Source organism: Battus philenor, unplaced genomic scaffold (genome assembly GCF_028537555.1).
Source record: "Battus philenor isolate CCGP_79_NKW_IND1 unplaced genomic scaffold, ilBatPhil1.0.hap1 SCAF_13, whole genome shotgun sequence".
Lineage (NCBI taxonomy): Eukaryota > Metazoa > Arthropoda > Insecta > Lepidoptera > Papilionidae > Battus > Battus philenor.
The window spans coordinates 7,255,385-7,268,311 of record NW_027181675.1 but is presented as its reverse complement, the minus strand read 5'-3'; the positions used below and the strand labels follow the sequence as shown (position 1 = coordinate 7,268,311).

At 33.1% G+C, this 12,927-nt stretch overlaps 1 protein-coding gene across 12 annotated transcripts in view; it reads right to left on the bottom strand.

Annotated features, from left to right (window-relative positions):
* LOC137933585 (proline-rich protein 36-like) overlaps positions 1–12,927 on the bottom strand; it is a 62,283-nt gene that overhangs the window by 12,121 nt on the left and 37,235 nt on the right. Inside the window, exon 1 of one of the 12 annotated variants that reach the window (XM_068777600.1) lies at positions 5,520–6,065. The exons of the other annotated variants lie outside the window; for them this stretch is intronic. The gene's annotated coding sequence lies outside the window, so the exon portion shown is untranslated. Of the gene's footprint in view, positions 1–5,519; positions 6,066–12,927 lie in introns of those variants that run through there. 12 annotated transcript variants of the gene reach the window in all.

Here is a 12,927-nt window from a genome sequence, read left to right as displayed (position 1 = left end):
AACTTGTTTGTCATTGTTATTTATCCTTCTGTCCAAAGATTTATCATGTCCAGAATATATCAGCCGATAGACGCCTACTGCAAAAGCATAGGCCTCCTCCAAGGATCGCCTCAATTACCAGTCTAGATCTGATCGCATCCAGGCGATATATCGCGACCTTAATAACTATGTCATGGGTCGACCAACTGGGGTCCAACCCATGCAGAAAGAGTTATGCTCACCCTTAAATAACCTAAAATAAATACTGCTTTGCTCATGTTGTGGTCAGACACCTAAATTGGTCGTTAGTGTCTAAATTTACAAATAAACGATTAAACTGCAGAAATGCAAAGTTATCATGTGGGGCACAGATAAATACGTTACAACGTAGCCGTAGCTAAACTTCTCAAATACGTTATAAAATATTGCAAAGCAAATCTCCATTGACATGCCCTTAAGTTGACGAAAACCCCTTAAAAATATAAGAATACCAGAACTATAAAGGAAATAGTCATTTACACTGCGATATATAAGTTGGTAACATTACCAGCTATCACATAAGTACACACAGTATTCAATAAAGTGAGTATTAGAATGTTATTTTGCAGGCATTGGATTTAATTTACGGTAAGCAAACACACAAACTTTATGATTTTATTGAACATGAAACAGTTGTTTAGTTGGACATTAATTATTCTCATATCTCATTGAGATATTATACCTACCACAAGGATAAATGACATACGACTAGATTGTACATTAAATTCTGCTAAAATTTTAATTGAATAACGTTAAATAATCAACTTAAAAATGTGTTTGTTTTAAAACTATTCCGACTGACTGGCTTGATCGTGGATTATGTATTGTACTTTTATATTACGAGAACAAAACTGTCATCCAACATTATACAACAGAATACCAGGCGCCAAATAGTTTCAAGAGGCATGTTAATTAATGTGCTACGTATTTATATTTCTATTTGTGTTTACATTCAGTAAACATGCTAAAATCGCAGGTGTAAGAAGACCTAGTAAGCAGAAGCGCTTCGAGCGCATATGTCCACCTAATCATGGTTATATCACGTATAATAAGCTAATGCTAACAATATTAAACCGTTCGACCGACGCTAAACATTGCCGGCGGCTGAGCCGCCTACATTGTACGCTTAATATGGCCGTGCTCCAATTACGTACCGTTTATCCGGATGATTGAAGATTAAACTATTCCATTCGAAATTGAAATGACTTAATGATAGTATTTAATTAAAATATAATAATCCTTTTATTACTTCCTACATTGAAATTATTTCTGCAACATTTCCACGATTGCGAAACAAGCCTTTTTATATAAAGTTGGTTTTGGGACCGGTATAGCTCTTATACAGAACGGAATGTTTATTTTTTGACCTTACTTATATACTGTTAGATCGCTTTGGCGTACGTTATATGGAGTGACTAGTCTCAAGGTCTCCCATGTGGGGACCCAGGCTACGGTCGTCACTTTGCGAAAATACCCGATCCCGAATATGACTCAATGGCACCCACTCGAGAGGGCCAAATCTTGACTACACCAATCTCGACGGATGCTATTACCTGGCATATGTAACCTTACTATCACTGAAAGCGTTAGAGCTGAAAGATCTAGAATGAACAGGGATTGTTGATTGTTTCGGATGGTTTCTTTCAGTTTTTCAGCAGTGCGACTATTATACAATTCAAACAAAGCGGGCATCTATAGCGAATCGAATTTATGATCAACAACAGAAATAACTGATCGTAACCAATAGGCTGTAAGGATTTACAGTTTTTAACAAGTCAACAATTTAGCGATGTGTCAATTGTAGTCAGTCAAAAAGTTTAAGAAAAATTCTTATCACGAGTAATCTTAACACCGTAACCTGTCAATAAATAAATGAAAAATATTATTCTTAATAGAGCAAAATGTGTACCCTCGAGTGTAGTCTATAATGATGCTCGATATTCACATACATGTAACATTGATGTTTTTATTTTAAAACGGTTTAAGAAGTATAACACTTTAAAATAAAAATTATTTTAAAAATGGCAATCACAAACTATCTGCTTAATGATGCTTTTCGTGTCAGCAAACAATAATAGTTTCGTCTAGCCCACCTTCGAGGAAATATACAAGCAGAGTTTAAATAAAGCAGCAATAAAAGTAAACGGCCCCATTAGTCAGCGATGTCAAAATAAAACTTCACACGTTAACTCGCTTGAAACTATTCATCAAGATTTTGTGTAAAATACCTTGTATTATTTTACAAATTTTTATTCATGCCTTTAAAAGCATTATAAAATGCAAAACATATATAGAGTGATCGGTTAAATAAAGAAGGTAAGTAGTAAAGTAAGTAAAGAAGGAAAGGTATAAAAGTTCAGTAATTCTGTAATTCGACGGCCAAAAATTCGATAAATAATATAAAAAAAAAAACATTTATAATCCACCAATCCGCACTGAGCCCGTTGAGGAGGGGTAAAGAACAATACAAATATTCAAATGAATAACAAATCTTGAAATAAGCTTCACAGTTAGTTTGTGCCGTTTCGGTTTTCTCCTTCACTCCTATTGTTGCGAATGAAATAGATCCGGCAAAATAAGTACGATAGCTCTTTGCTTTGTATACCAAAATTTTGATACTTTCGCAAACTTTTAATAGGATAACTTAAAATTGAAGAAGAATTTAGAATGGAACAAGGTTTGGAAGGCAAACGATCAAATAACTAGATATAAATCGTTACTTGAATTAGCTTTAATTTTTTTTGTTATACAAGCTATATATTGTTTCCAGAACAGTGCTAATAATATTGTGTAAATATTTGTTTAAAAAAATTGTTTGTTCAGTTTGTAACCTATTTTTAAAATTATTTTTGTTTAGGCAAATAAAATAATTTAAAAAGAAAACGAGTAACTTTGTTAGCACACTCATAGGCTTGTGCAAAAATATAAATTGTTCACTGTGAATATTTAACGCGAGAATTGTTAGTTCGTGACCTGAATTTGGTGTCGCATACAAAATTTTCTTCGTAGCGATGGTCGGTGCATTGTGAAAAGGTTGGGATAGCCTTAAATTTTACAAACAACAAAGTTTGCTAAACAACTTTTAAATTTTGGATAAAAAATTTATCCAGTTAAAAATATTTCAATTTCCCGTATACAGGCATCCACAGAAATTAATAAATTACAATGTATAATATTGCTATCATTCAAGTAGTTAATAAAAGTAACCGGAGAATAAATAATTAGCTATGAAACGGACACCGAATTTCAATTTCTCTCCGAATCTAAAACTTTGCAAGCGTTGCACTTTAGTTCGCGATAGGGATGTTTTTTTTGTTATTTAATAAGAACTAATCAATTTTTTAATTCAGCCTAAATAACGGTTAAAACCCTATTTGACTGTTTGACGATTAATTATTTTTTTTTATAAAATATAACCCGAGTTTATTTATATAACATAAACTTTATATAGACGGTATTTAACGTTGACTTTAAAAGTTATATTAATTCAAATTCTAAGAACTACTAATAATATTTTATCATAGGATTAAACGTAATATTACTATCAGGAAGCTATAAAAACGTATAAGGAAAATAGTAAATATATTGTAATACATCGATGACTAAGAGGTCAAAAGTAGTTTCCAGTTGATCTTTACTTTCTTCAAGGAAATATGATAAAATATTTGGTGTTGCTGTCGATTCAGATAAGGATGTTTATAAACATTTTAATTCTGTTTTATCATTTTTAGCAATTTTAATTTCATCAGGGAATAAAATATAAAAAAATACTCTACCCTAACTCTTTCATAAAAATGTTTATTATTTACGTGTTAATTATACACCTACGTGTAATACGCATGCATCAAAAAGGCAAAATTTTTGTACGGAGTGGTATTTCAATTTTATTTGTCTTATTTCAGAAATATTTTGTCTATCGGATGGTGCTTGGGGTCAACTAAAAGGGTTAAGTCCTTCTATAAATAATTTTGTAAATAATCGACGTAGAATACAAAGACGAAAAGAAAGGAACGGATAAGATTCCTTGTTTTTTTAATGGGATATATGAGATTATCATTGTCAGTATATAAAATTAACACTATTTAACAAAACTAGTTAAACATTGAGAAAAATTGAACAAAATACCAGTTTAACCATATCACAATTATTTTAAATTATATAAACTATTTTTTTACAAAGGATAACCTGTGACGGACAAGGAGACAAACAAGACGGTAATGAGATTATGTTTTACTATTTAAGCAATGACGGGTGATGAGATATTTCTCCATGTTTAAACATTAATTCATTAATAGTTTTGATGTCAAGACAAAAGTATACGTGTTTTTGTCATCAGTCAATGATTTGAAGTCTATTTTTTACTATACTGATAATGATCGTTTTACAAGTCACGGTTAATAATCAGAAATAATGCAAGAACGAGGATTTAAACAATAACATGTATAAAAATAGAAAATGTAAGTATAATTCAAATTAAACACCGTGTGAATTTTTCATCCGTTTAGTGAAACTTACAAAATATTAGCATTTATTAAGTGAATATTATGCAAATTGGTTTTTACAGATTTTAAGTTTTACGCATTCAAGTTTTAGAGCTGATATACTTAATAGTCAATCATTGAAGGGGATATTATCTTTATTTAAAAAACCGGTTTATTCTTCAAAAATTTAAGCGTTTTGAAGCCTGTTCAAAAATTTTATTAGAAATAAAATTTAAGTTATTGCAATTTTTAAGCTGTAAATAATTTTAAAACAATTTTGATGTCAATGATTGCTGTATAATAATGTGATTAAACGTAAAGTCGACAGTCTATTTGTTGTATTAGTAACAAACAACAAAATACGTTTAAAACTGTTTCGAAATATGATATAAAGTTGAGCAGTAAACTTGCGTAACGTACTGCTAGTATAAATTATAGCTCAAATAGTGAGCTCTTAAGTGTAATTAAGTCGATCGCAATACATAAATCGGCACATAAACATTTGACCGCATTCGCTGTTTAATAATGACGTGCATAGTTCGCATTGTTCGCCGTGAATGTCGTGACTGAGAGCAATAACAATTCTATTTTTTTTTACTGTAACTTGGAATTAATAAAACGACATTTTCCTAGTTTTACTGCACTTGAACACTTTTTATCTTCTCGGTTAAGTGAGTTTTTAATTGACTTTGATTTGACTATATTATTGTAAACAATAGTTTATTAATATAATAAATGTTTATGATGTTTTCAATTTGGAACTTTGTGCACATTTTTCGGTTTCTTAATTTTAACGGGCGGTGGGTTCTATTCCTACAAAGAAAACGCACGAATGAGATTCGCCGATTCATATCTATTAATTTTATGATTTATTTTCTGTGATATTAGACACCACCTAAGAGATTGATGTTATGTCATTTATTTTTAACTAGTTACATATACTGGGTAAATTTTTAGATAATCATTAATGTTACATAATTTATATTCAGAACATTTACAAAATAAATGACGTAGTTATACCTCGATACCGGATTCATTCTTGGGGGGTGAAGATTTTTCTTTTTCCGATTTCGAAATGCCTGAAGTAGTTTTTTCCGTTTTATTATTTGTCACCGCACCGTTGCTGTCGGTCTTTGGTTTGTTGTTTTTTTTCTTGATTTCTTTCTTGCTACTTTCAGCATTGCTTTTAGGGTTATCTTTGATCCTCACTATGGTAACTTTTAAAACTCGACAATTCAAACTTTTTAAACTTTTTTATATCTCTATAGATAAACAAAAACCATCACAACACAGTGGTAATTAAATAATCAAAATATAACTAACTCAACATATCCTAGTATCATTCAATTAGTCTTTCTTGTGAAAATAAGTAAAACATGGTAAATGTACACAGAACAACAGAAATCCGAACTGAAAATCACTGCAATCCTCGAGGCACTGTAATCCAGACACTTGTATCCGATACGGGTGCGCGCCGTTGAGCGAATTAAAAATAACGAATAGTTCGTGTGACGAGCGGAGACAAAGGAGAGTTGCGTCGCAGAGAAGCGTGGTGTCACGGCGACGACCGGGGCAGGAGTGCGGCGGTCGTCGCCCTACAGCCCGTCCCCCCTCCGCCGCGCACGCGCCACCGCCCGCCCAACGCTACGTTAAACATCACTCCTGATACACGACACATGTAAACGGATTTCGGGAGCCGATACCGATAGCCGTGAATACTCCTCTGAAAGCTTTCATGACATAGATTTAGCTCTATTTATTTTGGACATCGCTCGTTTAATGAAGTACGTTCAATTTTCGGTATAATGAAAAATGTATGTATAGTATAAGACTGCGATTCTTTTTTCTGCTCGTCCAGTTACTCATAAAATAAAAAAGATTTGGACGTAAGTTAACGAAAGTCAAAATTTCAATAAAATTAACCTTTTATTTAGAATTAAAATTCTTTAGTTAAATTGCGACGACACATATTTTTTTTAATAAATATTTATAAATACGTTAAAGCGTCTAAAGATACGTTTGTCAATAAAACAGATATATTTAAAATGAATATTTGTATTTTAACTTTTCATTAATTTATTCTAGTCTTTTACATTTTTCATTAAGTTTTTATCAAGTTGTTTGAATTAACTTTTAAGGAAAAAGAACGCCCTGTAAATGTTTATTTTTTCATATTTAAAAATTATCCCTACTTGGAGAAGAAGCTATTTACTGTAATATATTCGACAATCCATGCTTTACTACTTTCGGTAACGAAATTAAGGTAGACGATTTATGTTTATCATCCTTTAATACAATTCAAATTGAGAAAACAGCAATGTCTTAAAAATAATAAAAGAAATTCATGTAAAGCGGAAGTATAAAAACGTCGAGTAATTTAAAACTTATTATAAGCCCCCTTCGCTAAAGAGAATAATAATCCGGAATGATCTATTTGTGAATGAAAAACGCGCAGATTTCTTTCCCCATTTTAGGGAGACGCTGAAGCAGCAGGGGATAAAATTTTATTTTCCTCGTAGTAAACGGATATGAACTGCTTTTTATAATCAATGCGGAGTATTTATAATAACTAGTGGCAATTTGTATCAAATAATACGTCATTAATTTCACCATAAGACGATAATATTTAGTAAGAACAACAATAACAATTTTACGACATCTAAATATAGTATATTAACAATAATTAGAGTAAAGCTGAAACATTATTTTTGTTTTTTGTTGTCTGTTTGGGGCCGCATAAATTTATTTTAAGAACTTTTTTTTCACGTGGTTTCATTTCATGATGCAATCAATTCATGCAATATTTGTAAAAAAAATAACTTTGCTGCTATCACATAATACTCACAAAAGATTACAAGAAAATATGAAATTTAAAGACCATAAAATCAGCGACCAATGACTTAAGTTTTTCACTAATGGTCAACAGTGTGAGTACGAAACCTATAGAAACCTCGTCCACAAATAAAAGTTATTCATAAAGATAGAGAAGAAACGGGCAAGCACATGGCATAAATCCAGTTCCGCTGGCATTGTTCTTCATCGTTTATGGTTTAACTTGGAATCACGTACTCTGGCAATCTGTGTTGCGTTTTAAGTTAAAAAAAAGTATGGAAATCAAGTACGGATCAAACATTATTTTCGTCAATTTTTTTAACGTATTTCTTAATCAATGTTCGAAATCGAATATTGGATACTCCAACATTCAAGGCCAACTCGAAAACTGACTTATCATTTATCACTTCATCAGACACGACGTGATCCTCTTTAAGATTACATAATACAGTAACATTTGAAAGTAAAATTCTGTGCCACATCTAAACCTTATTTTCCCAAAGACCCTGAAAAAAGTAGGGTCGCATATAGACAAGCAATTTGTGTGTACTGTAGTCGACACTTAGTCTTCTAGTATGAAAGGCATGTAATAAAGACCGAGGAGTTTATTTTTATAACTTTTGTCTTTAACCTTATTTCACATTGATTATTTATATATTAATGTCATGCAATTTTGAACTCTTAGATCAGGATACTTGAATATTGAATTTGGGAAAATAAAAGCGTTGTAAAAGCCACACAACAAAATTAATATTGAACAAATTTATGATTGAAGTTATGTTTTCTTTCAAGTTGCCATTTTTTTAATTATCTACTTTGCTTAGATGGCCAATAACCTTTGTTTGTATCTGTTTAGACAAGGTTAAATGAAACAAAAAGAGCCAAATACTAAAATTAAAAAGATGAGTAATTATATTTAGAAACTTTGAATAAAATCAACAAATGTAAGGTAGTAAAACTTATAAATCGTAAACATCCGTGCAACGTCGAGTCTTCAGTCAGCTTTGCACGGATTACTTCCGGCATTGATTACGCAGATTGAAAACGCCTCGCTTCCCTCGCCAGCGCGTTAATGATGCAATAAGCGATGGATTACGTTTATCGATTTAACTTTCAGTTAAAAACGTTCAAAGACATTAAATCGTAATATTAAAACAACGTATGCATATTAACTCTGAGAGCGTTACGTTAAAATATATAACCGCTTGAAATGTTAATCACAGGCTTGTTAAGTGACAAAAGTAATTAACACTTACGATACACTGGAGTGTCGGCTTATGGTGGTCGACCCTCGGGGTCGCGGCTTCTAATGAGAGGGAAAGCGGTTCGACAAAATTCAACGCTGTTTTACCGATCATTCATTTTGTTTTTTATTTAATTTCGTTTTAACTCAATGTTATTATAAATTTTTTCAGTCAATTATTAAAACATATTGTTTTGCTTGTTTTAGAAATTTGGTGTAATACAGGTTAATATAATATAATAAAAGGTGTAAAGGCTTTAAATGATTGAATTGAACCATATCAAAAAAATCAACGGTTTCAGAGGTAATAAATATTTTTAATGATAATTGAGTTAGAAAAAGCGTTTTCAAAATTCGGAGTACTACCACTTAACCTTGTACCTTTGTACTACCATTAAAATTAAATATTATTTACAACTATCGGTCCCTGCGGACTTTGTATTGCCCAAAGTTATACGTCTGTTGCATTTTTCTATAACCAATCAACCTGTATACATTATCTATACAGGTGTCTATTCGTTATTAACTGTATTAGAACAAAGTCTTTAAATGAATCGGATTGTTAATGATAGTAAAGAAATATTGATAAACTTGTTGAGTACAAATTTAAGAACTAATGTTTAATTTTGATTACAAATTTAAAGGCAATGCGCCGAAATGAAATAAAAAAAATAGTAATTGAATATAAACGAATGTGAGAATAAAAATAAAGTTATGAATTGGAAGACTCTTGTTGTATAAATTGTGAACGACAGCAAACAGGGGTGCGCATTATGAAAAGGGAGATTGGGGAATCATATAACGATCGGTGGATTTATTTCGAACCTCATTCAATTTGCGGCGAGCGTATTGCTGAATTGTTTTCGAACTCGTATTATCATTTAAACCTCAATTTGTGATAAATTCACATTTCAATTAATTTATTTAACGCCGAGTTAGTGTAAACGATTTATGTTCACGAACAAATAAAACAGGTCAAAACTTGTAGAAAGTAGGGGCCTAAAATTTGAAAGTGTTGTTTCCAAATATATTGCTAGGTCATGCACAATGCGTCAACAAGTAGATAATACAAAAAACATATTAATGGAGTCGTGACTCGAGGCGTCGTTGTATGAATAGTAATACCAATTACACACGTAAAAGTGTGGCTCGCATAACGTAACGGAGAATTATTGTCTATCTAGACAATGTATAATTCATACTAGAAAACATTTTAAAACGACAAATTTCATTTAAAAGTTCATTCGGAGTATAAACATTAACATAGAATACAATATTATGTAAATGTAAAGGAAAAGCATAAATTATCTATAAATTAGAAATATATCACAACTGACAAGTTATTAAAAAGCAGACAGCAGAACATAAAAAAGCTTACGTCCGCGTGTTAATATTTGCTTTTAGCGGCAACGACGCAACAGCGAGAGGGGCCCGGGGCGGGGGGCGTGAGGGCCTTGCAGCCGGCGATGCAGCGAGGTGACATAAAATTTTCAACGACTGCGCCGAGTATCTTCCGGCATTATCTAGCCGTTTGCAAGTGCTTCAACGCTCCTCGTATCTTTTGAATAAAAATTCTCTAGTGTAACATTGTTTCCGCGCGGTTTCAGAGCTCAGTTTTCACGCGGTGCGTTTTTACGACGTGTTTAACGCGCCCACGTGTCGCACAATTTGTCGCGGATAAAACGTTTTCACATTAAATTTTCGTTCGTGTTATTTGAAAGAGTGTTGCATTGTGGTAGAAACAAAGGAACTTAAATATAGGCAGGCAATTGTGGCGATCGCCTTTTGATTGCTTTTTTAATATAATAATCATAACGGTACAATTGTTTAACCTTTTACAAATTTGCTCCTATTCGCGAATTTATTTTATATGATTTTGTTTCCCTCTACTATGATACCCTCATTCTTAATATAAAAAAATATACATTTAACATACGATTTGTGAATATATATAAAACACAGAAAATACACGTCTATGTTAGTCGGAAAAAGATGTATATATGTAATTAAAATATAAAATTTAATAAATTATCAAAGCAAAGTTTACAATTGTAATAAAATACTTCAATTGAGCCATAAATTAAACGGTGTTAAAAATTTGCGGCGAACTAAAAAATTAAATCAAAACAGCTCTCTGACTTGTATAAACAAAAAGTGAAAAGAGGATAATGGGAACGAAAAAAGAGCAAGTAAATACGGCGACGCGACGTTCAGAGTGCCGAGACAAATAAGTGGCTGGGGATAGGAGGTTGCTACGGGGAGACGGTTACTGACAATCTCGTTATAGATGTGAATAAATAATGAGTTAGCATTAAGCCCGGCTCTCGCGAGGGGGCGATCGAGGTGCCTTTGTTGTCGGCGCTGTTACTGCGCCCGGATTACGCCCGCCGCAAGCCCAATTTATTCTGCTAATCGAGCTTCACCTTGCCCCGCGTAAATTAATTAACTCCGACTCAACTTCTGCGTGTGAAATTTGCAGACAATTCACCATCGTACACGACTACTGATCAAACTATTTATCGGCATTCTAATTACTTTTTGATGCAAACAGACTATTAGTCGTGCGGTCATTTTTATTTACTATGATTTTATAATTTCGGTAGGTTTGTAATTTATAACCTAATTTTTGAGTTTTGTCACATTTACTTCTTGGTAAAACGTTCTAGTGGCGACCACGAACCAGTACTGACAGCGTGGGTATGCCCCCCACTAGGGGGACCGACGATATAGTTAAAAGTAGCTAGATGCGGGTAACGAAAGACCGGTCATCCGGAGAGGCCCATGCCTTACAGCGGACATCTATCGGCTGATACAGTGATGATGATGATGAAATTTACTTCACAATCTTTTAATTTATAAAAAAGTTTTTGCTTTACTTCGGTTAGACGTAAATAGGCCGATAAATTAGTTTATAGAGGACATGAGTGGAGGCATGTCCCGGCCAGGTGGACACGTCCACTTTGTAATGTTCTCGCTGCCTGCCAACAAAGTTGTTTGTAACACTTGACAGCATCGATCAACCCACAAGCCGGTGAAACAATCTGTCGCATGTCCGAACAAAACAAACTAATCTAAACACCAACGGGACCAAAAACGTGACAATTTCATTTGACAGCTATAATAACATGGTTTTTGTTTATAAGTATTACGTTACAATGCATGAAAAATAACAAATTAGCCCAGACAAGGCACAAAAACCAAATTTGTATTTGCGAAATGTTAATATAAACACAACAGAAACAAATAACATTTTCGCGTAACGGACCAACGGCGCAGCCGTTTAAACTGCGAGCTATTTCACTAACAAAGCATTGCATAAGAGGATCCGGTCAAAGAGAAAGAGAATTTCGCCGTGCGCTTTGTGTGCGAAATTGAATTGAATGTCATACATAACGCATTCCGTATGCTCAAAGGGAGTGTAATTGCGATCCGGCGGCTCCATTTAAAATGTATCTGTGGAAATCTGCGCTAAGCATGCCGATGAGAGGAAACGGCTCCGCGACGCTCGCGTCCGTGTCGCAAATCGTGGGCCCATCCACTCGTAACGTACTCGACTTGGTCGCTTGCCAGCCGTCTTGTTTTATCGCCTTCGCAAACTATTTGGCATCTAAACAATGTTTATATAAAACGGATAGAAAAATCATATCGTACATTTCATTGTGTCATACCCGGCGTCTTCAACATGAACTGTGCTATATTGAGTTATAAAGTTCGATTTCATTTAATTTATGACCCCTCCTGCATTCATAGAAACGATTAAAACACAGTGTTTAATGTAAAATCAGCTTTCAGTATGTTTTTATAAAATGTAAAAGCCCAAAAAAAAAACAAATGACATTTTATTAATCGTTTAAAACCTTATCTCAATTTCCCAATTAAAAATATAGTATAAAACGGCGTTGGCTTCTAACAAAAGCTAATAATACTTTGTAACAAGATTTTATACAATATTATCCTAAAGTCCTAAATGAAGTAAAAATAAACTAAGCTTTATTTAAAGTAAAACTTCTCATAGAAGCCAACAAGTTCGCTAATAAAATAATAACATCGTATATAGCGGGCACAACAAACCAAAAGAGATAAAGAGAGAGAGAGCGTAATAAAAACAGTGCAATTTTAGGGGTATTTTGTCGAGGTTATATCCATAAACTGAGCAGAACGAGGGTGGGCGCCCCATCCATGGAACCCCCACCCGCCCACAGCGGTGGCGTGTAATGAATAAACTCAAACTCGAGATTCTATTTTATTTAATTTTTCGACGAAAGTAAGCGTTCTGTTACTAAACAATGAAACCGATTTACTTTTGAATTTTTGTATTTATTAAAGGAATTATGTCTATAAATTTGTGAGTTC